The 24,855-nt window shown below is 40.0% G+C and overlaps 1 protein-coding gene across 1 annotated transcript in view; it reads left to right on the top strand.

Annotated features, from left to right (window-relative positions):
- Positions 1-24,524, top strand: part of NSUN3 (NOP2/Sun RNA methyltransferase 3) — a 221,149-nt gene extending 196,625 nt beyond the window's left edge. Inside the window, exon 8 of the transcript XR_007723237.1 lies at positions 24,303-24,524. The gene's annotated coding sequence lies outside the window, so the exon portion shown is untranslated. The remainder of the gene's footprint in view (positions 1-24,302) is intronic.
- Positions 24,525-24,855: the final 331 nt, after the last annotated feature.

The following is a 24,855-nucleotide window of genomic DNA, read 5'->3' as shown; positions in this document are numbered from 1 at the left end:
GAAAATACATTTCAAGGGGGCAAATGGGCAGCACAGCAGAGAAGGAGGCGTCTGCCAGGAGGCAGGGGTTGGAGGGAAGTTTTATAGGGTCATGTTGGAGGGGCTACCTGCAGAGTGAGGTATTTGGGAACAGGATGTTGTGCAAGCAGATTGTTTGTGGTTAACTGTCTCTCAGAACAATTGTTCTTCCCCACCTGGGGCCCCTCCCTCATTGTTGCTAACTTGTCAGGACTCCACACTTTACAGGTGGGGTATATTTTGCACTGGTGACTGGGTAGTCAGTGTGGTCTGTAGCAGAGTAGAGAGCGAGCTTGTGTTCACCGACAGCTGGATTTGGGAAGTAAAAACATCCCAATGACATTGGGGCAAGAAATGTGTGAACATTGTCCAGGGCCAAGGTCTGGAAGGAGAGACCGGGCCTGGAACTGTTTCAAAGGCTGCCCAAGAGAACCCTGAGGTGATAACAACAAGAGGCAGCTAAATGCATAGGCAAACAGGAGTGAGTCCCTGGTGAAACCCCACCTTTGAGGCAAAAATAGCCTGAAGGCTGAAAGACTGGACTGCTGGTTCCAGATGAAACCCATGACCCAGAGTGAGAACTTCTGTTCCTGTCTGACTGCCCTTTCCTGACTGATTCTTTCTGAATACTGCCTTTTAACCAATCAAATGTTGCCTTTTCCAATACCTGCCCCTTCCCCATTCTGAGCCTATAAAAGCCCTGAACTCAGCCATAGTAGGGGGACTTTCCTGCCTTTGGGTAGGAGGACCATACCTGAGTCCCCTCTCTGCTGAAAGCTGTTTAATCACTCCGTAAAACTCCCTGCCTTGCTCACTCTTTGATCGTCAGTACATCCTCATTCTTCTTGGGTGCAGGACAAGAACTCAGGAAGCAGTGCATGGGCTGATTTGGCCCGGGTGGGTCATCTCCTGCAATAGGAAGTGTGGCCGTGTGAAGCCCAGGTGGAGCATCACTGGCTGGAGGTCCCTGGCTTGCAAAGTGACCAAGAAGAAAATCCTGCTTCACAGGGAGGGTAAGCACATTCCCTTGGTGAGAAACTGTGAGCGAGTGGACTTAGAGAAGCAGAGGCTTAGAGAACAGCCACCAGTCAAAGAAGGGACACTGCCCTGACCACGGGGGCTTTGGTCAGATGGGTTCAGGGTGTTGGGATGCTGGAGTGGAGGGGGACACCAAAAGGACCCACAAAATTACCCAGGACAAAGAGTTGGCTTTCCACATTTGCCAGGCTTAGGGTGCGCAAAGCCAGCTTAAGACAGCGACAGGTAATAGCCAATTAAGAACTTTCTAATCTTATTTCCAGCTAGTAGCCTATGCATGAACAGTTTGCAAGTGGGGCAGGACATAAGTGGAGGGAAAGAGCAGAGGCACTTCTCAGAAGGCAGACAGCCTACCTCAGCACTAGACTGTAATGAGAGAACACTGGAGAGCTCTTATATTGAACTGAGATTAATGGTTTGGCCTGGATACCTTTAATATTTGTATGGAGAATGTGTTTTGTGACTTAAAGTGACTGTAGAATGTGTATAACATTAGAATAAGCAGAAAAAGCCGTGAGGCCAGCAGTGGTTCTCAAAGCCTGCTTTCTGGGGTGGCAGCAGCAGCAATACCTGGAAACACATTAGAAATGCAAATTTTCAGATGCCACCCAGACCTCCCATATCAGAAACGCCAGGGGTGGAGCCCTGAAAGCCCTCTAGGTTCTTCTGCTGTGTAGGAAATTTGAGAACCAAACTCTGAGCTAGAGAAGAGAAAACTCCAGTTTTATAGGTGCTTTGGCTGTCCTGCTAGTGATAAGCTATAGGAAAAATGTAGAGAAATGCAATCTATACTTCATGATATAATCACTTGAGGGTTACAGGAGGAATTAAAGCAATAGTTTTTCATGATATATTTTGGCTCTCAAACACGTTTCTCTCACAGAACATCTGCTTGGATTTTCTGGGTGGCAAACTACGAAGTTGGGGTGGTCTGATCACTGCTTAGCTTGGCAGGATGTGCAACTGTACTGAAACTGGGAGCCCAAAGTAGAGGAGAAGCCCCCCATACCTGCTGCGACCATTACCTGATGGGTTCCTTAAACTGATATTGGGCATTTAGGCATGTACAGCTTAACCACAAGCAATACCCTAGCGTGGTAAAGACACCCTGCTATTTTAATATCTCCATCTTGTACAGGGAACAAAACTTAAGTAAAGGGAATTTTAAGAATAGAATCTAAATACTTTTGTGAATTAAAAAAAATAAGGACTAGCTGCTGTTGGTATGTTAAAAAATATGAATAAGTGAGGAACAGATTTTCAAGCCTGAACACTGTGCCAACCCCTTGTCATTTGCTAAATAAAAATACATGGTGCTGCTCAGAGGTATTACCAGGTGACGTGAATTATCACGTTTGTAGAAATGTGAAAAACAAAACCAAACAATCCTCAACTCTTAAAAAATGAGGTCAAGTGAAATATTAAAGTGACTTAGAAGTAAATGTCAATTCATAAGTAAAGTCATTCAGAACAATAACAGATTTATTCAAAAGTACTAGTATTTTAAAGAATACTTTGAATATAAACAACACGTGGTAACCGTAATATGACAAAGTTTTGCATACTGTTCATATGTTCTCTTACAGTATACTCATCTTAGGAAGTTGGTATCCAACCTCATAGTTATTAATTTGCTTCAATTTTGTAAAAAATCTGAGTTTGAAGGGGTTTGTTTTATTCTTCAAGTACAGTTTTCTTTCAGAGGTCCAATGTTTTCAATTGTCCCATTGCATCAGTGTGTGTGTAGAGAGGGAACGTTTAACAAAGGGAAATCACTGATTTACACAAAGCTTCTTAGGAGTTTTAGAAATCATTGTCTTCTTGTTGTCATTTATTGTGTTCCTTCTTTCTAGTGAGGTTGTAAGCTCCATTTTGCATTTTCCCTGTTATTTATATGGTGCAGTAAACACAGTAAAGGCTCAATAAATGTTGATGTAATAGCTGGATAAGATAGAAAAGAAAAACACTTTTTTTTTTTTTTTGCCAATGCCATCATCTGCCTATTGAAGTTTTTCTTGTCAGACCTTCAGCAGATGATTAAATTAATTTGAATCAGATTGAATTAGGCTAGAAATAGCCCAATATCTGAAACAATTTCACCAGGAATAATCAGTATAAGATCATTAGAAGGCAGCAGTTGTTATTAATGTCCCCATTTTGTTTCTTTTACAATACTGACAGGGTCTCACTCTGTTGCCCAGGCTGAGTTCAAAATCCTGGCCATATGTGATCCTCCCACCTTGGCCTCCCAAAGTGCTGTGATTATACGTGTGAGCCACCACACTTGGCCTGCCCCCAATTTTTTTTTTTTTTTTTTTTTTTTTTTTTTTTTTTTTAGTATAGCAAGGCTCTTTTCTTTCTGAGCAGTGATTTTGAAAATTACTAAAATTCTTATGTAAAAAATTTCTAAAACAAAAATTTCTGTAAGAAAATCATCGAAATATTATTTTTTGTACTGCACACTGTTCCTCTGTCAACTAGGTATCCAGTCATGTATTTGGGATTTGAATTTATCTTATGAGAGCTGGATGATACATATATTGATAGCACAGTCTTCCAGATCTAGTTAACTTCTTCAATGCAGTTGGCTTCACAGTGCTTCATTAGGAAAAAATGAATAATGTCATCCCCTGGGAATGTATGGAAACAGTCCTATTGAGGAGCTGTTTGGCTTCTTCAGAAGAAAGACTCTCTGCCCGTTGTGGTGGCTGCTTTTTGCCAAGCTTGTGATTTGAGAGGTTGACCTAGCAACAATCTGAATAGCAAAGCATGTTTTTTCTTGGTGACCATTTTCCTGCAAAAGCATATTTTTGATTGGACTGCAGTCGAAAGCGTAATTAAATGTTACAGAGACTCTCAGAACTTTAAACCATTCTCTTTTTCCTTTTTAATTTGACAACACAAACAAGTCTAATGTTTCATTTTTCTGGCTCCAGATGTCCATTGTGAATGTAAATGATGAGCCAGTAGAGCTGATGCTTCCACAGAACTGATATTCAGAATAAAAATGAATCGTTGCACATCCTGCAGGTGCCTCTGCTGAGGGAATCTTTTCACTCCGAAGACATTTAACAGATAGAATATGCAGCTGGTCAAAGAAAGCCTTTAGGCTATTTCAAAGTTTCTATACAAAATAAAATGCCTCATAAAGTTTGCTTGAAAGTGAAATTTTATAAAATATGGTTATATACACTCGTTCATTTTTATTCCAATAATTCCAAGCTTTCTTTTTAAGGCTGAAAATACTATTTTTAAGAATCAAATAAACTCCAATATTTGGAGTTCTGATAGAGAGAACTTCACATTTGGCTTGCATTTGGCACTTAATTTGGAGGTTGTATTCAAGTTAACAACAACAACAGCAAAAATACAATGATTCTTCTATATTGTCAATAATTACTGCTCACAGCTTGATTATTTTGCAATTATCAAGATCTCTGATGCCACACATATGTGCCAAAGCCTTTCAAAGGACATCTAATGAGAACTGTAGATGGAGATGGCATTGATGTCTGATTGGGGAGAGAGCTGTTCATGTACTTAGCCTTTGAACTACAATTCACCATCTAATTTTCTCAATCAAGGTCTGAGACTTGAAAGAATCTATGGCAGAGTCTAGATCATCTACTGAAGAATTTAGAGTGAGAAAATGTATCCTGAGCATGTTCCCTCTCCTGCTTCTCAGAAGCCCTGAACCATTAGACTGCATAAGTCTGCCCACTTTGTCCTGTGATGATTCAACTGGGTTCCTCTTCCCTCAAAGATCCCTGTATTCTGAAACAATTTTCTCCCTTCCTAACCCTCTGCTAAGAAATCGATTCTTTTAGCACAGCTGACCACAGCAAGAAGAAAGCAAACAGATGGAGTTAATTCATACTAAGATGAAAAAGTCTGCTAGCCTCCATGGGGTATTTGCCTCATAAAAAAGATTGCTTGAGAAGTTAAGTTTATCTCTAACTTGCAGAACCTAAGAAATGAAGTAAAGCATTTTAACTATGGGGAAGAAATGTGATCTTTGTATTTTTTGGTCAGTATTTGAGTGATAAGACATGTGAAAAGAGATACACAAGTCATCTCATGCTGACCAAAACAAAAACAAAACAAAACAAAAAACAATGTAGATTGAACTGTGATGGAATGATTAATGCATCAAAGGAAAAAAGTATCATTCAGACATTGGTCATTCACTCCTGGTCATATTGATAAAGGTATAGAGGCACACTTTGGAAAAGTCTGTCTTAACGTAGTTCAGAGAACAGAGTCTTAGATTACAGTAAACTGGCAAGAAGATGCTATATGAAGACATCTATTTTACAATAGATGTTTCATTCATTTCATTAATGCTCAGTTCTGTTTCTAAGTTTTTTAACAAAACTTCTGGTTATTTTTTTTTAATTTATTATTATTATACTTTAAGTTCTAGGGTACATGTGCATAACGTGCAGGTTTGTTACATATGTATACTTGTGCCATGTTGGTGTGCTGCACCCATCAACTCATCAGCACCCATCAACTCGTCATTTACATCAGGTATAACTCCCAATGCAATCCCTCCCCCCTCCCCCCTCCCCATGATAGGCCCCGGTGTGTGATGTTCCCCTTCCTGAGTCCAAGTGATCTCATTGTTCAGTTCCCACCTATGAGTGAGAACATGCGGTGTTTGGTTTTGTGTTCTTGTGATAGTTTGCTAAGAATGATGGTTTCCAGCTGCATCCATGTCCCTACAAAGGACACAAACTCATCCTTTTGATGGCTGCATAGTATTCCATGGTGTAGATGTGCCACATTTTCTTAATCCAGTCTGTCACTGATGGACATTTGGGTTGATTCCAAGTCTTTGCTATTGTGAATAGTGCCGCAATAGACATACGTGTGCATGTGTCTTTATAGCAGCATGATTTATAATCCTTTGGGTATATACCCAGTAATGGGATGGCTGGGTCATATGGTACATCTAGTTCTAGATCCTTGAGGAATCGCCATACTGTTTTCCATAATGGTTGAACTAGTTTACAATCCCACCAACAGTGTAAAAGTGTTCCTATTTCTCCACATCCTCTCCAGCACCTGTTGTTTCCTGACTTTTTAATGATTGCCATTCTAACTGGTGTGAGATGGTATCTCATTGTGGTTTTGATTTGCATTTCTCTGATGGCCAGTGATGATGAGCATTTTTTCATGTGTCTGTTGGCTGTATGAATGTCTTCTTTTGAGAAATGTCTGTTCATATCCTTTGCCCACTTTTTGATGGGGTTGTTTGTTTTTTTCTTGTAAATTTGTTTGAGTTCTTTGTAGGTTCTGGATATTAGCCCTTTGTCAGATGAGTAGATTGCAAAAATTTTCTCCCATTCTGTAGGTTGCCTGTTCACTCTGATGGTAGTTTCTTTTGCTGTGCAGAAGCTCTTTAGTTTAATTAGATCCCATTTGTCAATTTTGGCTTTTGCTGCCGTTGCTTTTGGTGTTTTAGACATGAAGTCTTTGCCCATGCCTATGTCCTGAATGGTACTACCTAGGTTTTCCTCTAGGGTTTTTATGGTATTAGGTCTAACATTTAAGTCTCTAATCCATCTTGAATTAATTTTCGTATAAGGAGTAAGGAAAGGATCCAGTTTCAGCTTTCTACTTATGGCTAGCCAATTTTCCCAGCACCATTTATTAAATAGGGAATCCTTTCCCCATTTCTTGTTTCTCTCAGGTTTGTCAAAGATCAGATGGCTGTAGATGTGTGGTATTATTTCTGAGGACTCTGTTCTGTTCCATTGGTCTATATCTCTGTTTTGGTACCAGTACCATGCTGTTTTGGTTACTGTAGCCTTGTAGTATAGTTTGAAGTCAGGTAGCGTGATACCTCCAGCTTTGTTCTTTTGACTTAGGATTGTCTTGGAGATGTGGGCTCTTTTTTGGTTCCATATGAACTTTAAAGCAGTTTTTTCCAATTCTGTGAAGAAACTCATTGGTGGCTTGATGGGGATGGCATTGAATCTATAAATTACCTTGGGCAGTATGGCCATTTTCACGATATTGATTCTTCCTATCCATGAGCATGGAATGTTCTTCCATTTGTTTGCGTCCTCTTTTATTTCACTGAGCAGTGGTTTGTAGTTCTCCTTGAAGAGGTCCTTTACATCCCTTGTAAGTTGGATTCCTAGGTATTTTATTCTCTTTGAAGCAATTGTGAATGGGAAGTTCATTCATGATTTGGCTCTCTGTTTGTCTGTTACTGGTGTGTAAGAATGCTTGTGATTTTTGCACATTGATTTTGTATCCTGAGACTTTGCTGAAGTTGCTATCAGCTTAAGGAGATTTTGGGCTGAGACAATGGGGTTTTCTAAATATACAATCATGTCATCTGCAAAGAGGGACAATTTGACTTCTTCTTTTCCTAACTGAATACCCTTGATTTCTTTCTCTTGCCTAATTGCCCTAGCCAGAACTTCCAACACTATGTTGAATAGGAGTGGTGAGAGAGGGCATCCCTCTTGTGCCAGTTTTCAAAGGGAATGCTTCCAGTTTTTGCCCATTCAGTATGATATTGGCTGTGGGTTTGTCATAAATAGCTCTTATTATTTTGAGGTACGTTCCATCAATACCGAATTTATTGAGCGTTTTTAGCATGAAGGGCTGTTGAATTTTGTCAAAAGCCTTTTCTGCATCAATTGAGATAATCATGTGGTTCTTGTCTTTGGTTCTGTTTATATGCTGGATTATGTTTATTGATTTGCGAATGTTGAACCAGCCTTGCATCCCAGGGATGAAGCCCACTTGATCATGGTGGATAAGCTTTTTGATGTGTTGCTGAATCTGATTTGCCAGTATTTTATTGAGGATTTTTGCATCGATGTTCATCACGGATATTGGTCTAAAATTCTCTTTTTTTTGTTGTGTCTCTGCCAGGCTTTGGTATCAGGATGATGTTGGCCTCATAAAATGAGTTAGGGAGGATTCCCTCTTTTTCTATTGATTGGAATAGTTTCAGAAGGAATGGTACCAGCTCCTCCTTGTACCTCTGGTAGAATTCAGCTGTGAATCCATCTGGTCCTGGACTTTTTTTGGTTGGTAGGCTATTAATTATTGCCTCAATTTCAGAGCCTGCTATTGGTCTAGTCAGGGATTCAACTTCTTCCTGGTTTAGTCTTGGAAGAGTGTAAGTGTCCAGGAAATTATCAATTTCTTCTAGATTTCCAGTTTATTTGCGTAGAGGTGTTTATAGTATTCTCTGATGGTAGTTTGTATTTCTGTGGGGTCGGTGGTGATATCCCCTTTATCATTTTTTATTGTGTCGATTTGATTCTTCTCTCTTTTCTTCTTTATTAGTCTTGCTAGTGGTCTGTCAATTTTGTTGATCTTTTCAAAAAACCAACTCCTGGATTCATTGATTTTTTGGAGGGTTTTTTGTGTCTCTATCTCCTTCAGTTCTGCTCTGATCTTAGTTATTTCTTGCCTTCTGCTAGCTTTCGAATGTGTTTGCTCTTGCTTCTCTAGTTCTTTTAATTGCGATGTTAGAGTGTCAATTTTCGATCTTTCCTGCTTTCTCTTGTGGGCATTTAGTGCTATAAATTTCCCTCTACACACGGCTTTAAATGTGTCCCAGAGATTCTGGTGCGTCGTGTCTTTGTTCTCATTGGTTTCAAAGAACATCTTTATTTCTGCCTTCATTTCGTTATGTACCCAGTAGTCATTCAGGAGCAGGTTGTTCAGTTTCCATGTAGTTGAGCGGTTTTGATTGATTTTCTTAGTCCTGAGTTCTAGTTTGATTGCACTGTGGTCTGAGAGACAGTTTGTTATAATTTCTGTTCTTGTACATTTGCTGAGGAGTGCTTTACTTCCAATTATGTGGTCAATTTTGGAGTAAGTACGATGTGGTGCTGAGAAGAATGTATATTCTGTTGATTTGGGGTGGAGAGTTCTATAGATGTCTATTAGGTCTGCTTGCTGCAGAATTGAGTTCAATTCCTGGATATCCTTGTTAACTTTCTGTCTCGTTGATCTGTCTAATGTTGACAGTGGAGTGTGGAAGTCTCCCATTATTATTGTATGGGAGTCTAAGTCTCTTTGTAAGTCTCTAAGGACTTGCTGTATGAATCTGGGTGCTCCTGTATTGGGTGCATATATATTTAGGATAGTTAGCTCTTCCTGTTGAATTGATCCCTTTACCATTATGTAATGGCCTTCTTTGTCTCTTTTGATCTTTGATGGTTTAAAGTCTGTTTTATCAGAGACTAGTATTGCAACCCCTGCTTTCTTTTGTTTTCCATTTGCTTGGTAGATCTTCCTCCATCCCTTTATTTTGAGCCTATGTATGTCTCTGCGTGTGAGATGGGTCTCCTGAATACAGCAGACTGATGGGTCTTGACTCTTTATCCAGTTTGCCAGTCTGTGTCTTTTAATTGGAGCATTTAGTCCATTTACATTTAAGGTTTATATTGTTATGTGTGAACTTGATCCTGCCATTATGATATTAACTGGTTATTTTGCTCGTTAGTTGATGCAGTTTCTTCTTAGCCTCGATGGTCTTTACATTTTGGCATGTTTTTGCAATGGCTGGTACTGGTTGTTCCTTTCCATGTTTAGTGCTTCCTTCAGGGTCTCTTGTAAGGCAGGCCTAGTGGTGACAAAATCTCTAAGCATTTGCTTATCTATAAAGGATTTTATTTCTCCTTCACTTATGAAACTTAGTTTGGCTGGATATGAAATTCTGGGTTTAAAATTCTTTTCTTTAAGAATGTTGAATATTGGCCCCCACTCTCTTCTGGCTTGTAGAGTTTCTGCCGAGAGATCTGCTGTTAGTCTGATGGGCTTCCCTTTGTGGGTAACCCGACCTTTCTCTCTGGCTGCCCTTAAGATTTTTTCCTTCATTTCAACTTTGGTGAATCTGGCAATTATGTGTCTTGGAGTTGCTCTTCTCGAGGAGTATCTTTGTGGCATTATCTGTATTTCCTGGATTTGAATGTTGGCCTGCCCTACTAGGTTGGGGAACTTCTCCTGGATGATATCCTGAAGAGTGTTTTCCAACTTGGTTCCATTTTCCCCCTCACTTTCAGGCACCCCAATCAGACGTAGATTTGGTCTTTTTACATAATCCCATACTTCTTGCAGGCTTTGTTCATTTCTTTTTCTTCTTTTTTCTTTTGGTTTCTCTTCTCGCTTCATTTCATTCATTTGATCCTCAATCGCTGATACTCTTTCTTCCAGTTGATCGATTCGGTTACTGAAGCTTGTGCATTTGTCACGTATTTCTCGTGTCATGGTTTTCATCTCTTTCATTTCCTTTATGACCTTCTCTGCATTAATTACTCTAGCCATCAATTCTTCCACTTTTTTTTCAAGATTTTTAGTTTCTTTGTGCTGGGTACGTAATTCCTCCTTTGGCTCTGAGAAATTTGATGGACTGAAGCCTTCTTCTCTCATCTCGTCAAAGTCATTCTCTGTCCAGCTTTGATCCATTGCTGGCGATGAGCTGCGCTCCTTTACCGGGGGAGATGCACTCTTATTTTTTGAATTTCCAGCTTTTCTGCCCTGCTTTTTCCCCATCTTTGTGGTTTTATCTGCCTCTGGTCTTTGATGATGGTGATGTACTGATGGGGTTTTGGTGTAGGTGTCCTTCCTGTTTGATAGTTTTCCTTCTAACAGCTCAGCTGTAGGTCTGTTGGAGATTGCTTGAGGTCCAACCTCAAGCTGTAGGTCTGTTGGAGATTGCTTGAGGTCCACTCCAGACCCTGTTTGCCTGGGTATCAGCAGCAGAGGCTGCAGAAGATAGAATATTCCTGAACAGCGAGTGTACCTGTCTGATTCTTGCTTTGGAAACTTCCTCTCAGGGGTGTACTCCACCCTGTGAGGTGTGGGGTGTCAGACTGCCCCTAGTGGGGGATGTCTCCCAGTTAGGCTACTCAGGGGTCAGGGACCCACTTGAGCAGGGAGTCTGTCCCTTCTCAGATCTCAACGTCTGCGTTGGGAGATCCACTGCTCTCTTCAAAGCTGTCAGACAGAGTTGTTTGCGTCTGCAGAGGTTTCTGCTGCTTTTGTTATTGTTTACTGTGCCCTGTCCCCAGAGGTGGAGTCTACAGAGACAGGCAGGTTTCCTTGAGCTGCTGTGAGCTCCACCCAGTTCGAGCTTCCCAGCAGCTTTGTTTATCTACTTAAGCCTCAGCAATGGCGGGCACCCCTCCCCCAGCCTCGCTGCTGCCTTGCCGGTAGATCACAGACTGCTGTGCTAGCAATGAGTGAGGCTCTGTGGGCGTGGGACCCTCCCGGCCAGGTGTGGGATATAATCTCCTGGTGTGCCTGTTTGCCTAAAGCGCTGTATTGGGGTGGGAGTTACCTGATTTTCCAGGTGTTGTGTGTCTCAGTTCCCCTGGCTAGGAAAAGGGATTCCCTTCCCCCTTGCGCTTCCCAGGTGAGGCGATGCCTAGCCCTGCTTCAGCTCTCGCTGGTCGGGCTGCAGCAGCTGACCAGCACCGATTGTCCGGCACTCCCCAGTGAGATGAACCCAGTACCTCAGTTGAAAATGCAGAAATCACTGGTCTTCTGTGTCGCTCGCGCTGGGAGTTGGAGACTGGAGCTGTTCCTATTCGGCCATCTTGCTCCGCCCCAGCCAACTTCTGGTTATTATTTCGTTCTCAGTTAGTTCTGTCTATAGAGAAGAAGTATGCTTGTCACATGGGCCTGAAGAACTCAAGACCCATAATAGCTATCTTTTAACTAGCTTTTTTTCTTTTGTAACAGTCAGGGTAGGATCAGAGAAACAGAATCACTAAGTTTTTTTATACAGATTATACCTTATGCAATCATGGGAGATGGTTAATCAGCCTCTGCAAGGCTGTTACCTTTGCATCTTTTCTGGAGCTTAAAGTCTATAGGACAGGTATTCAAGAAAAGAAGACAGATTTGGAGTGGGGAGAGCAAGGAAAACTATAACCCATTCACTCCAGCTGCAGTCCAAGAGGACGCACTGAAACTCTGGTCTCACTCTGCCTCCAACTTCAATGGTGCTGGTGGCCTGCAGGGGAAACTGATGCCCTTTGTCACAGAGCTTAACACACACCTGGGCCAAGAAGACAGAGAACCTGAAGGGTAATTGAGGGTAGCTTGGAGCAGCTGCAGGGCTAGGTGTTGCCCCATGTTAATCCAGTGTCAGCTGAAGTGTCAATGAGCATGGGTTGGAACTGTGCCTGGTGCCCCTGCACTAGCCTGAGCATGAAAGCAATATGGCCACTGCTTCAGCCTAACTTCCAAAACTCATGCAAAAGGGCTCTCCTGAACCACTGGGAAGTCAATTATGGGAAATGTAGTTCTAACTTAGCTAAATTGCTATGATTCAAATCCTTTGCATAAAAAACCACATTGCCATCCAATGTGTTATCCAATTCTGGGTTTATAAATTCTTTTTATAAACTTGCTAATAAGAATTTGGCCGTGAAAGGTGGATTTACTCTTGATGTCCTGACAAAATAAGGGACCTGGCTGAGGGCCAGAGCCTGGAGAGAAGTTTATCCTACAAAACTAATGAGTGACACCCTGTGTGTGCAGTCTCTTATTCCACAGCCTACTTCATCCCCTTGGGCATTGACTAAGCAATCTCTCATCATTCTTGTAGCATTGGCCTGGTAATCCTCTCTTTCTTTTAGAATTTCAGTACTTGGAATGTCTGAAATTGCCACCTCAGAGATTACCATGGTCAGTGATTTTGTGTGTCTGTGTGTGTCCAGAAGACAGAGAGTGAGAATAACAGTTTTTCTTTGTCTACCTTTCTATTCTGCTCTGCTAATTATCAAAAGAGTTCTTCCATCGTTTACCCTTATACTTCTTTTTCTATCAAACTTTTAAGTAAGCCAAATATCCAAAAATTGTATACAGATAGAGATGTAGAAGAACTTTGCTAGATATGTTGACACAGATGACCTTACTAGCATCACACAGCACTCTCTCAATCTCATATGAGGACATTGGTTTCATCTAAAGCTTCTAGATTTGCTACTATTGTAAGAAAATTCAGATTTAACCTAAATGTAATAAGTTGAACTTGATTGTATCGACAGATTGATATTGTACCCTAGTCAGTGATTTCAAGCAGGGCATGGGATCGGGTGGAAGAGAGAAAAGAGTGTCGATGAACCAACACTAATCCCTCATTACCTTTTACAGATCCTCTTTTCCAGAAGCAGATTATTTAGAAAAAAAATGTGAATAACAATGTATTAGGCTAGAAATTCTTCCACATTCTCCAGCTTTCTTTCTCTGGTGGTTTACAGTAAACTACTAAACTTAAGAAAATGCTGGAAGGAAAATACTAGCAAAATAGCTCACTCTTAAAAGGATGAATTGCATTGATGTAGGATTATTTTTCTCCTTGTAGGCAATTATTTTGGCCCATAATTGTCCAAAAGTTCTGAAGCTATGTTATCTTGTCAAATGTAGTCTACTTCAGCATTACCTGACACCTCAGGTGTTCCAACACTAGATAGTCAATGACGTCGGGCGAAGGACCATTGCCAGGGAAGATAACTTGAAGTACTGGTGAGAAGCAGGTGTCAGGATGAGGAATGAGCAGTTCACAAGCTAGACACAGCTGCTGCAGAAAGGACGCCAGCTCTTGCAAGTATGTAAGAGATGTGCAGCGAGAGAAGGCAGGGCAAGGCGATTAGGTGGAAGCCCCAATGCAAGGGCCAAAGATGAGTTTTATTCTGAGCTGCCCCTTTGCTTTAGCCAGGAAAAGCTAAAGCTTCCTGATTAACTCAGAAACTTCTCCAGAGTGACTAGACTGAGGCATGTGGGTGGAATTAAATAGGGGATTTCTGGGCAAAATGAAAGTGGGGAGGAGAAATGAAAGGACAGCTGTTGATAGGAAACTGTAATACTGACATAGACTCACACTTCTGGAAAGAGGAGTTAGAAGAATGAGTGTGAATCAATCAGTGGCAACTACCAAATCAGGTAAAGGTGTCCTTTCTTCCAAATGTTTATGTAGCGTTGATGGTCTCTTTAAGGATCCCCCTCCCCTTCCCATCTAGCCTTAGGTTTCTGGGAGTTGGCAGCAGGACAGCCAAATCATAGAGAATGGGATTTGGGGGAGAGCAAATCATTGAAAAGCTTACGTGCTTATTAGGCAATACATTATGTCCTGGGATTGATGCCAGGGTGGTTTTGGAAGGGCCAATACATACTGACCTCTGAAAAAGAATGGATTTACTATTGAACATCTTCGTATGAAATCTTAACTAATGAGGGGCATGTCAAAGCACTGTGGTTAGGCAGCTCCTGTGCACAGTTGCAACAAGGTTGGGAGGTTGGATTCTGCTGACATCTGTCGGGCAGAGACACCGCTGTTTGGAACCTCCGGCTAATCAGAAGCTTGTCCAGAGCATTTCTTGATATAGTAGATCATCCTCTACTGAACTGTAATGCAGACTGGGGGGAAAGCTGCCGAAATTTAAAAGGCGCTGTCAAATGTAGTGGCAGTTGTCTGCGCTGTGAGTGTTTCTAAAACCGAATATGAATTTTTGAATCAAATATTGTGTTGTAATCAGAGAGATAACTGTTGAGTTGAATGGCAAATGTGCCTCTGTTCCTGGTAAACAGGCACAGACCAAGAATATTTGCCTTACTTTGTTAAAAAAAAAAAAAAGGTTACATGGTAACTATCTATACTTGACAAAATGCTTAATTAGTGTCTATGATTAGGTGAGTTAGAAAAACCCCAAGCAAGTGGTTACATAAAGGCAAAACCCATTAGTTAAAAATAAATTGGTCAGTATTAATAAATATCTGTAGAAGCATTTACGATGTCTAATCTCGTTTAATTAACAACATTTTGACAGAGATATGATCTCTTCGTTTTACAAAAGAGGAAAAGCAGAACTGTCTCATGAACACAGTGACTGTCTCATGAACACAGTGGTTCTCGACCATAGGTGATTTTGACCTCCAGGAGACATCTGCAGTGTTTGGACACATGCCTGGTTGTCTTAGCTGGGGAAGGGGGTGCTACTTGCATTTGGTGGGTAGAGGTCAGGGATGCTGCTAAACATGCACAGCCCCCACAATAAACCACCCAGACCAAAATGTCAATATTGCCAAAGGTGAAAGACCTTACAGTAGGGTAGCACTATTACATGGTAGTAACAGGACTAGAACACAGATTGTGTGGTACTCAAATGTGCTTATTACAGCATGTCACACTTCTCTCCCTACATCAGGCTTTAGAACAGGAAAAGCTTTTGCAACAACAGGAAAACGTTATTTTTTTTTTATTTTTTATTTTTTTGATTTCCTTTGCCATCTAGTGCAGAAAATGTTGAAACTTGCTGTGAAATCTGGGGAGCCAGCACATCCCCATGGGGTATACAAAGGGATATGTATAGATGTCTATGAAAGGTGGCCGGGCGTGGTGGCTCACGCCTGTAATCCCAGCACTTTGGGAGGCCAAGACGGGTGGATCACCTGAGGTCAGGAGTTCGAGACCAGCCTGCCACCACATGGTGAAACCCCATTTCTACCAAAAATGTAAAAAATTAGCCAGGTGTGGAGATGGGCACCTGTAATCTCAGCTACTCAGGAGGCTGAGGCAGGAGAATCACTTGAACCCAGGAGGCAGAGGTTGCAGTGAACTGAGATCGCGCCACTACACTACAGCCTGAGCAACAGAGCAAGACTCCATCTCCTAAATAAATAAGAATCTATGAAAGGCACCTGCCTCTGTGTCTTCTAGTGGGCCCAGGTTTGCTGCTGGCCAGAAGGTTCACCTGATGGGAAAGTGAACGCGATGTGATCAGGGAGAGCAAGCTGGAACCATCAGCACCTGCATTTCTGCCTCTCACCTCATCCAACCAAGATGACCCTCAGAGAGTTAACGGCTGCTGCTTCACCCCACCTTCCATGTCTCCGACAAATTCTGCTTTGGACGGTCTCTAACCAACATCATACAGGGAAAAGCAACTTGAATATCATATAGTTTACTTATTGAATATGCTTGTTAGATATTGTGTTACAGAAAATAAGCACCTCCCAGGTGAGAAATCTGCCTGGATATTGATTGATATTTATTCAATCATAAGTCCAAACCATTGAGAATAGTGACAGGCACAACAGTATGTGACCTGTAACTATTTGTTGAAGAAAAAAAGAAGAAAAAAAAGAGAAAAGAGAAGGAATTTAGAAAGGAAGAATTGAGTAAGAAATTATATTTGTTTCTCTACATCTTAAAATTCAGAAACTTTGGAAATTGCCTTACCTTTGCAAATGCATTGGAAGTACATTTTTGTGCATAGAAAACACAGTAGATTGCATTTTAATAACTTGAGGAAATTCCATCTGCTTTCAGATGTTTCTGTTTTTCCACAGAGACTAATGGTAAATTCTGTGGAACTCACTTTGACATTAATGAGGACTTTCAATGTGTCAAGCACTGAGCTGGATTTGCAGATATTTAAAAGTGTAAAAGCATCTTTCAAATTAGAGTTGTTCTTTCATCTATAGGTGGTTGCTATTGGTGTGATTTGTTGACAACTGAAATTTCTTGCCAGGTGAAATTTTCCACCAATTTCTTGCCTCAGAAATTTTTATCGTTAGAAGTTGGTTCCTTAAGATCATTTTAATAGGTCTCAGTTTAAAATATAAATACACACTATTCTCGTATATCCACGAATATTTAAAGGCAATTAGTTTATTATATTTATTCAGTTGGGAGGGAGTCTGGCAGGGAATAGGGCAAATGAACGGTAGGTTCAAAAGGCGGAACGGGAAGGGAAAGGGAGGAGATCAGAGCGGGTGGCTCTTCTGGCAGGCAGTTAATGGTGGAAGGAATGGGCTCCGTGTCTGCATGGAAGGACTGAATACCATTCACTAGTGGGGTGTCCCGAGATTTCACCATCGGCTTTTCTCTGGCCTGGCCCCATCACTTTGGGGAAAAATGAGGTTCAGCACATACTTATATGAAAACTATATAATCCTATAGAAATATATTTTAGCATTCATTCAGAAAAGTGGATCTTAAGGTGGTCTGTAGACTCCTAGGGGTCCTTAAAACACGTTCAGGGAGTTTGCAAGACTAAAACTGTCATTCTAACAATAGTAGAGCATTGGTTGCCTTTTTCACCCTCATCCTCACACCAGGCCACAGCAGAGATTTCCAGAGACTACATGGTATGTGATGATATCGTTACTCAGACAGCTAATGGAATGTGTGTTTGTGCATTCAAGTGTTTTAATAACATCTCACTTTTAATTTTGGAGAGATATATCCCACATAAATAAAATCTCTTTTAGTCTTCAATAATTAAGAATGTGAAGTGACTCTGGGACCAAAAAAAATGAGAACTGTTCATTTTGGACAGCTGCTTCTAAAACTGGTTGGAATAGCTCTAAGATGAGTTTCCTGGGGACTTTTTGTTTTCATTTCTGCTAGCTTCCCTTCCTCTATTTCAGAACTCATAGGATTAGATCTCACTGGAGAAGGAAGGGAACATCTTGTTAGACTATTTTATATCATTTAAAGACTTTTAAATATAAAATCAAATGAGAGGAAATGGATTTTTCCATGGCAGAATCAGCCTTTTACAACATTAATCTTCTGCATCCTTAATTAGTTTATGCTACAGAAGAGGATGAGGAACTAGCTAACAGGCAACATATATTTATGTCTAACTTACAGGAAGGTTACAAGAATCCCAGTCCTCCAGCCAATCAAGGACAGAATGATTCCCCTATCTCTTGTTAAGAATTGTGCAAATTCTACAAAGCTGTGAAGATCCCTGTGATTGAGTGTATGAACCCCAGAAACAATAGTGGTAGCCAGGAAAAGTAACTCAAAATGACCCAACTTAAAGATGTCACTGCTAAAAACTCTATATCCTGAATTATACTCCTGTTCACCATAAAAAGATCAACAAATACTGAGCAGTCATTCCAAGAATACATACACACAGACTTATCTCTATTTGGAAGGAACCACACAATTGAATTTTATGAATTAGAAAGGTAATTAAGACTCTCAGCCTATAGTTTTTTAATAATTTAAATAATAGGTTTCTCTTTTCCTTGGGAGTAACTGGGACCTTCCATAGAGGAGAGGGCAATAATTTATTTACGTCACTTTAGAAAGAGGTGTCTCCACAATAAATTTGCACTGTAATTGTGGAAATAGCTAACATCCACCTCTAAGAAGTGGACTCATTTTCTATCCCTCTGTTCTATCTGCATGGAACACGGAAGGCCCGCTCTATGCAATGGTAGCTTTGAATTTAATTTTTGGCCGGTTTCTCACTTTTTTTAAAAAGGAGAAAACTGAAAATACATGATTATGTTATTGAATATTTGAAATGTACATTTATTGTTAAGTCACAAAGTGAAAATGTGATGTGAAGTAGGAAAAGATGCCTTTCCTTTCTTTTTGTTCTCGGCACCCGGAATTCAAAAAAGGTAATCAGATTCCTAAGTCCTTGACTTCCTGTTAACAGGTTTTGTAAAGTCTACTTTTTGTTTGGTTTTATGGTTGTTTCCCTCTTCATCTTTGATTCTCTGTCTCTTTTTTTGAGACAGGCTCTTGCTCTGTTGCCCTGGCTGGAGTGCAGCGGCACAGTCTTGGCACTCTGCAACCTCTGCCTCCCAGGCTCAAGTGATCCTCCCACCTCAGCCTCCTGAATAGCTGGGACTACAGGTACTCACCATGAAGCCTGGCTAATTTTTGTATCTTTTTGTAAAAATGGGGCTTCACCATGTTGTCCAGGCTGGTCTTGAACTCCTGGACTCAAGGGATTTGCCTAGTTTGACCTCCAAACTGGTGGGATTACAGGTGTGAGCCACTGCGCCCAGCCTCATCTTTGATTGTCTTTCTCATTCTCCTTCTCTCACAGTGCTATGATTTGAATGTGTTCCCCAAAGTTAGTGATAGAAACGTAATCCCCAGAGCAAGAGTGTTGGGAGGTGACCTTTAAGAGCTGATTAAGTCATGAGAACTCTATCTTTACAAATGGGTTAATGCCATTATCTTGCTCTCTTGCCCTTCACTTTCTGCAAGAAGGCCTTTGTCAGATGTAGATCCCTTGACCTTGACCTTCTCAAGCCTCTAAAACTGTAAGAAATGTAAGCAATAAATCTGTCCTTTATAAATCAGTCTCAGATATTCTATTATAGCAGCATAAAATGGACTAAGACACATAGTAATCAACTCTAATCTGTTTGAGATGGATATGTTTAAATCCTTGTAATATATATAGTGTTGTTTTATGTGGGAGTTATTTTTAATTTTCTTTGATGGTATTATGTTTTAAAGCCTAGTTTATATCTTACTCTTCTTATTAAATACCATGTTTTAAGAAATCTATCCATGTTTAAATAAAACATGTTTATTGCTTGTAACTGCTGCAGAGTATTCATAGAATGCATCTGACTCATCTGAGTTATTTGCTTCCTTAGTAATGAGCACCAAACCCCACACCATACTGGTAAATTTTTTGTCTTTTAGTATGGAATTTAAATTACATGGGGGCTGGGATTTTGTCTGTTTCATTTACTGTTGTACCTCTGGCACTCAGACAAGTTCCTGCCACATATTAGAAGTTTGGGAAATTTTTGTTCAATCAACAAATAAATGTATTTGCATTTGGTTAATGTGTGTAGAATATACAAATAAAGCTGCTTAAGTGTTAATTTCCTTACAGAGTCCTTCCCTGACTCACTAGTATATCTTAAGTCTTCTTGTTACATATTCACTATATCCTGGACTTTTCTATGGAAGCACCAATTGCAGTTGTCATTATCATTGTCCCACTTCATTGATTCACTGTCCTGCTTTGTTCATCTCTTGCTAAAACAGACACTTAACTTTACTATGCGTTTACTCTGTCATTTGGCAATCTCTGTCACAGGTTTTCAGTGACATATGATTCTCAGAGTTGGGTGGTAGAGGTGTCAATAGCAGTGGTTTTGACCAGTGGAGAGTCCTGAAATCTCCATCGGTTATCAGTTGAGTCAATTAAAACATCAACCTCAAGATTACCCAAATACATACTTAATGGCTATATAAATACAGGCTTAAGGCAAATCCTCTAGTCCGTCTTCAACTGCCCTTTTCCCGCCATCTTGCTTACTCTGTTTCTATGTAGAAATTCTGAAGCCTCTGACTGAGGCTGAGAAACATTGATCCTGAAGTCTTCAGATGCCTTTAACTATGCATAGCATCATGCTTTCCTCCATCCTGTAGACCACAATTTTGAGTCTTCCTTACCTTAGGAAGACTGTTCAAATGGAAGGAAATTGAGTGAGGAAAGGAGGGGGAAATCAGAAAGAAAAAATGAATAAGAGGTTTACAAGAAGGAGTTCAGTGAGGATTTCAAATATCAGAATTATTAAACTACACAGTCTTGTTTCACTAATGATGGAGATACTTTTGAGAAATGCATCATTAGGTGATTTTGTCATTGAGTGAACATCATAGAGTGTATTTACACAAACTTAGATGGTATAACCTACTACACACCTAGGCTATACAGTATAACTTATTGCTCCTGGGCTATGAACCTGTACAGTATGTTACTGTACTGAATTCTGTAGGAAATTGTAACTCAAAGGCAAATATGTGGGTATCTAAACATAGAAAATGTATAGCAAAATAGAGTATACAAGATAAAGAATGGTGCACCTGTATAGGTCACTTACCATAAATGGAGCTTGTAGGATTGGAAGTAGCTCTTGATGGGCCAGGGGGTGAATATGAAGGCTGAGGACATTCCTGTTCACTATTGGGGACTTTAAAAACACTGCACATTTAGGCTACGCTACATTTATTTAGATTTTTTTCTTTAATAATAAATTAGCCTTTGCGTACTGGAACTTTTTTTTTTTTTTTTTTTGAGACGGAGTCTTGCTTTGTTGCCCAGGCTGGAGCCTCTGCTCACTGCAAGCTCCGCCCCCCGGGTTCCCGCCATTCTCCCGCCTCAGCCTCCCGGGTAGCTGGGACTACAGGCCTCGCCACCACGCCCGGCTAACTTTTTGTATTTTTAGTAGAGACGGGGTTTCACCGAGTTAGCCAGGATGGTCTCCATCTCCTGACCTTGTGATCCGCCCGACTCGGCCTCCCAAAGTGCTGGGATTACAGGCGTGAGCCACTGCGCCCGGCCTGGAACTGTTTTACCTTACACCTTTTTTTTTTTTTTTTTTTTTTTTTTTGAGACGGAGTCTCGCTCTGTCGCCCAGGCTGGAGCGCAGTGGTGCGATCTCGGCTCACTACTGGCTCCGCCTCCCAGGTTCAAGCAATTATCCTGCCTCAGCCTCCCGAATAGCTGGGACTACAGGCGTGTGCCACCATGCCCAGCTAATTTTTGTGTGTGTGTTTTTTTTTTTGTTTTTTTTTTTAGCAAAGATGAGGTTTCACCATGTTGGCCAGGATGGTCTTGATTTCCTGGTCTCGTGATCCGCCCGCCTCTGCCTCCCAAAGAGCTGGGATTACAGGCATGAGCGACCACATCCGGCCTTACCTTACAAATTTTTTAGTATTTTTAACCTTTTGGCTCTTTTGTAATAACACTTAGCTTAAAACACAAATGCATTGTACAGCTGTACAAAATATATTTCTTTCTCTATACTCTTATCCTAAAAACCTTTTTCTATTTTTAAAGATAAAAAGTGTAGTATAGTAAATATATAAACCAGTAATGTAGTCATTTATTATCATTTCAAGTATAATGTGCTGTACATAATTGTTTAATATACTGTACATAATTGTATGTGCTATACTTTTATATGACTGGCAGTGCAGTAGGTTTGTTTAAACCAGCATCACGGCAACATCAGTAGGTGATAGGAATTTTTCAGTTCCATTATAATCGTATGGGATCACTGTCATATATGTGGTCCATTGTTGATCAAAAAGTCATCATGTGGCACATGAGTGTACTGCAAAGATTATATTTGGAAAGAATTGTCAGTTAAATTATTCTCAGTGCTCTTGGTTGCTGTAGAAAAATATATGGATTTACACAGTGAGAGAATCTGGCTCATTTGATAGCAATAACCTGATCAATGAAATCAAGTATTCTACAGGGCTGAATGTAATCTTTACTTATCTCACTAACCTGTAATTTATTAAAAATAAATTCAAGATCCATATTGCTAATCATTACCCAGCATTGCAGGGTTAATTTTATAAACTTGAAAACCTGGCAGAATCTTTATAGGTAACTTAGTAGCTGGCATAAAATCTAGTGGTAGAAGAAATATCCTCACGGGCTGACAATTTCTAGTAGTCAAGTGTACATGGAAAATGTAGTTTAAACATTCGTCCTCTAGTTTATACGCTAATTGGTTCGTAGTTTGATCACAGATGTTGATATTGTTGACCTCATTAACTTCAGTGTATCTTGATGTGTTAAAAAATGCAGAGGAAAAATAAGAGCATAAAATAGAAGTCAGGCTTTGAAAACGTTCTGTTTCTTGAAAGCTCAATTAAGAATGAAATGTCAATTTTGTGGTGTGAGCTTTTTAGGAACTGGTTTTGCGGCAGTCTGACATCCACTTTCAACTAGAAATCATGTAGTATCTGACAGTCGTTTTCACATGGTTCTCTTTTAAACGTTATCAAGTCTGTTTTCTTTCTTCCTTTCTTTTGTTCTGCATTTTTTTGATTTTTGTTTTTTGGCTAGGCTTGAAGGGCCGGGTAGAAACGTACTCTAAATTGCTATTGCTTAGAAAGTGTGAGTGTGTGTGTGTGTGTGTGTGTGTTACTATTAAAATATGTGGTATTTAAAACTTTTTATTTTTTATTTTTTTGAGACGGAGTCTTGCTCTGCCGCCTGGGCTGGAGTGCAGTGGTGCGATGATATTGGCTCACTGCAACTGCCGCTTCCCGGGTTCAAGGGACTCTCCGCCTCAGCCTCCCCTGTATCTGGGATTATAGGCGCCCGCCACCATGCCCCGCTAGTTGTTTTATTTAGTAGAGTCAGGGTTTTGCTATGTTTGCTTGGCTGGTCTCAAACTCCTGATCTCAGGTGATCTGCCCTCCTTGACCTCCCAAAGTGCTGGGATTACAGGCTTGAGCCACCGCATCCAGCCAAAATTCTGAAATGTGATTCAGACATTAACTAAATATAATGTTGAGAAGTGACTGTTCAGCATTCATCATACTTATTCCCTGCTTTGTACCTAGAAGGTAAGGATGACAAAACTCTGGGTATCTCTCTGTGCGCCCTGTTTTTCACGCATCACAAATGCTGTCTCACTGAATCTAGAATCATTTCAGAATTCTTTAAAAAACATTTCAGAATACATCAAACATTACAAGCATAGGTCAATCCTTTGTGTTTCCCTGGGTAAGATATTAGAACAATTCCTAGAAAGGATGCTTAACTTCCTAGTCTCTACCAGGTTTAGAAAATATTAGCACTCAAATAGATCTTGGGGCTTGATAGTACAAATCTGTATTTTTTTCCTAGCACAAAGGTTATAAATATTTAGAAGTATGTTATAAGTATCTGGGCTTGCAAATCTTCTTTGGAATATTTTAATCTCATCTAGTTCTCAAGTTCGACCAGGTTTAGTCACCTCTCCCATAATCTATATTAACACATATTAATGGGGAATTTAGCTGTCTCATGTTTTGTTCTTCATAATTTGTATTTTTCTCTTCTTCCTGGAGTGAGTCAGAAGGCATGTGTTACTATACCTTTGCTCATTCTTGCCATCAGCATGTAAACTGAAGCAGAACTTCTTGTATATGTAGACTATGAAAATTCTTCAATTTTATTATCTTATTATTTTCAGTTCCTTTTGAATGTGGTTTTAATGGACTTATCCTAACGATATTGTATCATTGCAGAAAAGGATATGCACAGAATCAGCAACATATACCATTCTAGGCGCTTCTTAAAAAGTTATTTTAAATACAGTTGTTTGGTTGTTATAACACATGGCGCGCACTGCCCACAAAAGGGAACTCTAGTTTGTGAAAGGAGCCTGTCATTTTTTAAAAGGTAAAGAGAATAGTTGTTAAAGTGTCATAAGGTTGACAACTTCATCTTAATAATTTTGATAAATAGCAAATATTTCATCCATGTTACAAAGACACAGTACATTTTAAATACCTTACCATTGCTTTGCCTTTTTTCTCTCTAAAAAATCTATCAGGACCTCCTGTTTCAGAGAAAACCTTTAAGGTCACTTAGCTGATATCCCCTCATGTGTGAAATATATCCATTGCATAGCTAACTGATGAATTGATCTAATTTTGTCAGCAGAATTAATTGTTTTCTTTTATCTAGGTTGGTGTTTTAAAGATTCCTGTGATTGCCTGAACTGGGGAGGCAGAAAGTTGCAGTGAACCAAGATCGCACCACTTCACTCCAGCCTGGGTGATAGAGTGAGACTCCATCTCAAAAAGAAAAAAGGTTCCTGTGTAAAAATCTCAGCTAATTAGTATTCTCCATAATAGTATGTTTTCTTAGATGATTATTTTCAATTTAATTCCTGCTTGGAGAGCCATATATATGTGTGTGTGTGTGTATATATATTATATATATATGTATATATATAATATATATATTATATATATATATAATATATATAATATATATATTTTGCTTTCTTAGAGAAAATCATTATGTTTAAAATATTTGAGAAAGATAAGCGAGATCACCAAGTGGTAACAGAGAGTGTTAAATTAGACACATAATTTAAGAAAATAAAAAAAAAACACTATTGTACTAGAGTCTTAACCTTTAAAGACTTGTATACCACTTATTCTCACTTTTTTGTTTGACAAGAAGCCGACAGGAGGTAGAGTTAAGACAGAAGCCAGGTCTCAGAGTCATTTTT

The sequence above is a fragment of the Macaca thibetana genome, chromosome 2 (genome assembly GCF_024542745.1).
Source record: "Macaca thibetana thibetana isolate TM-01 chromosome 2, ASM2454274v1, whole genome shotgun sequence".
NCBI classification, from domain to species: Eukaryota; Metazoa; Chordata; class Mammalia; order Primates; family Cercopithecidae; genus Macaca; species Macaca thibetana.
Note: the sequence above shows the minus strand (reverse complement) of the source record. Positions and strands in the feature narration are given on the sequence as shown.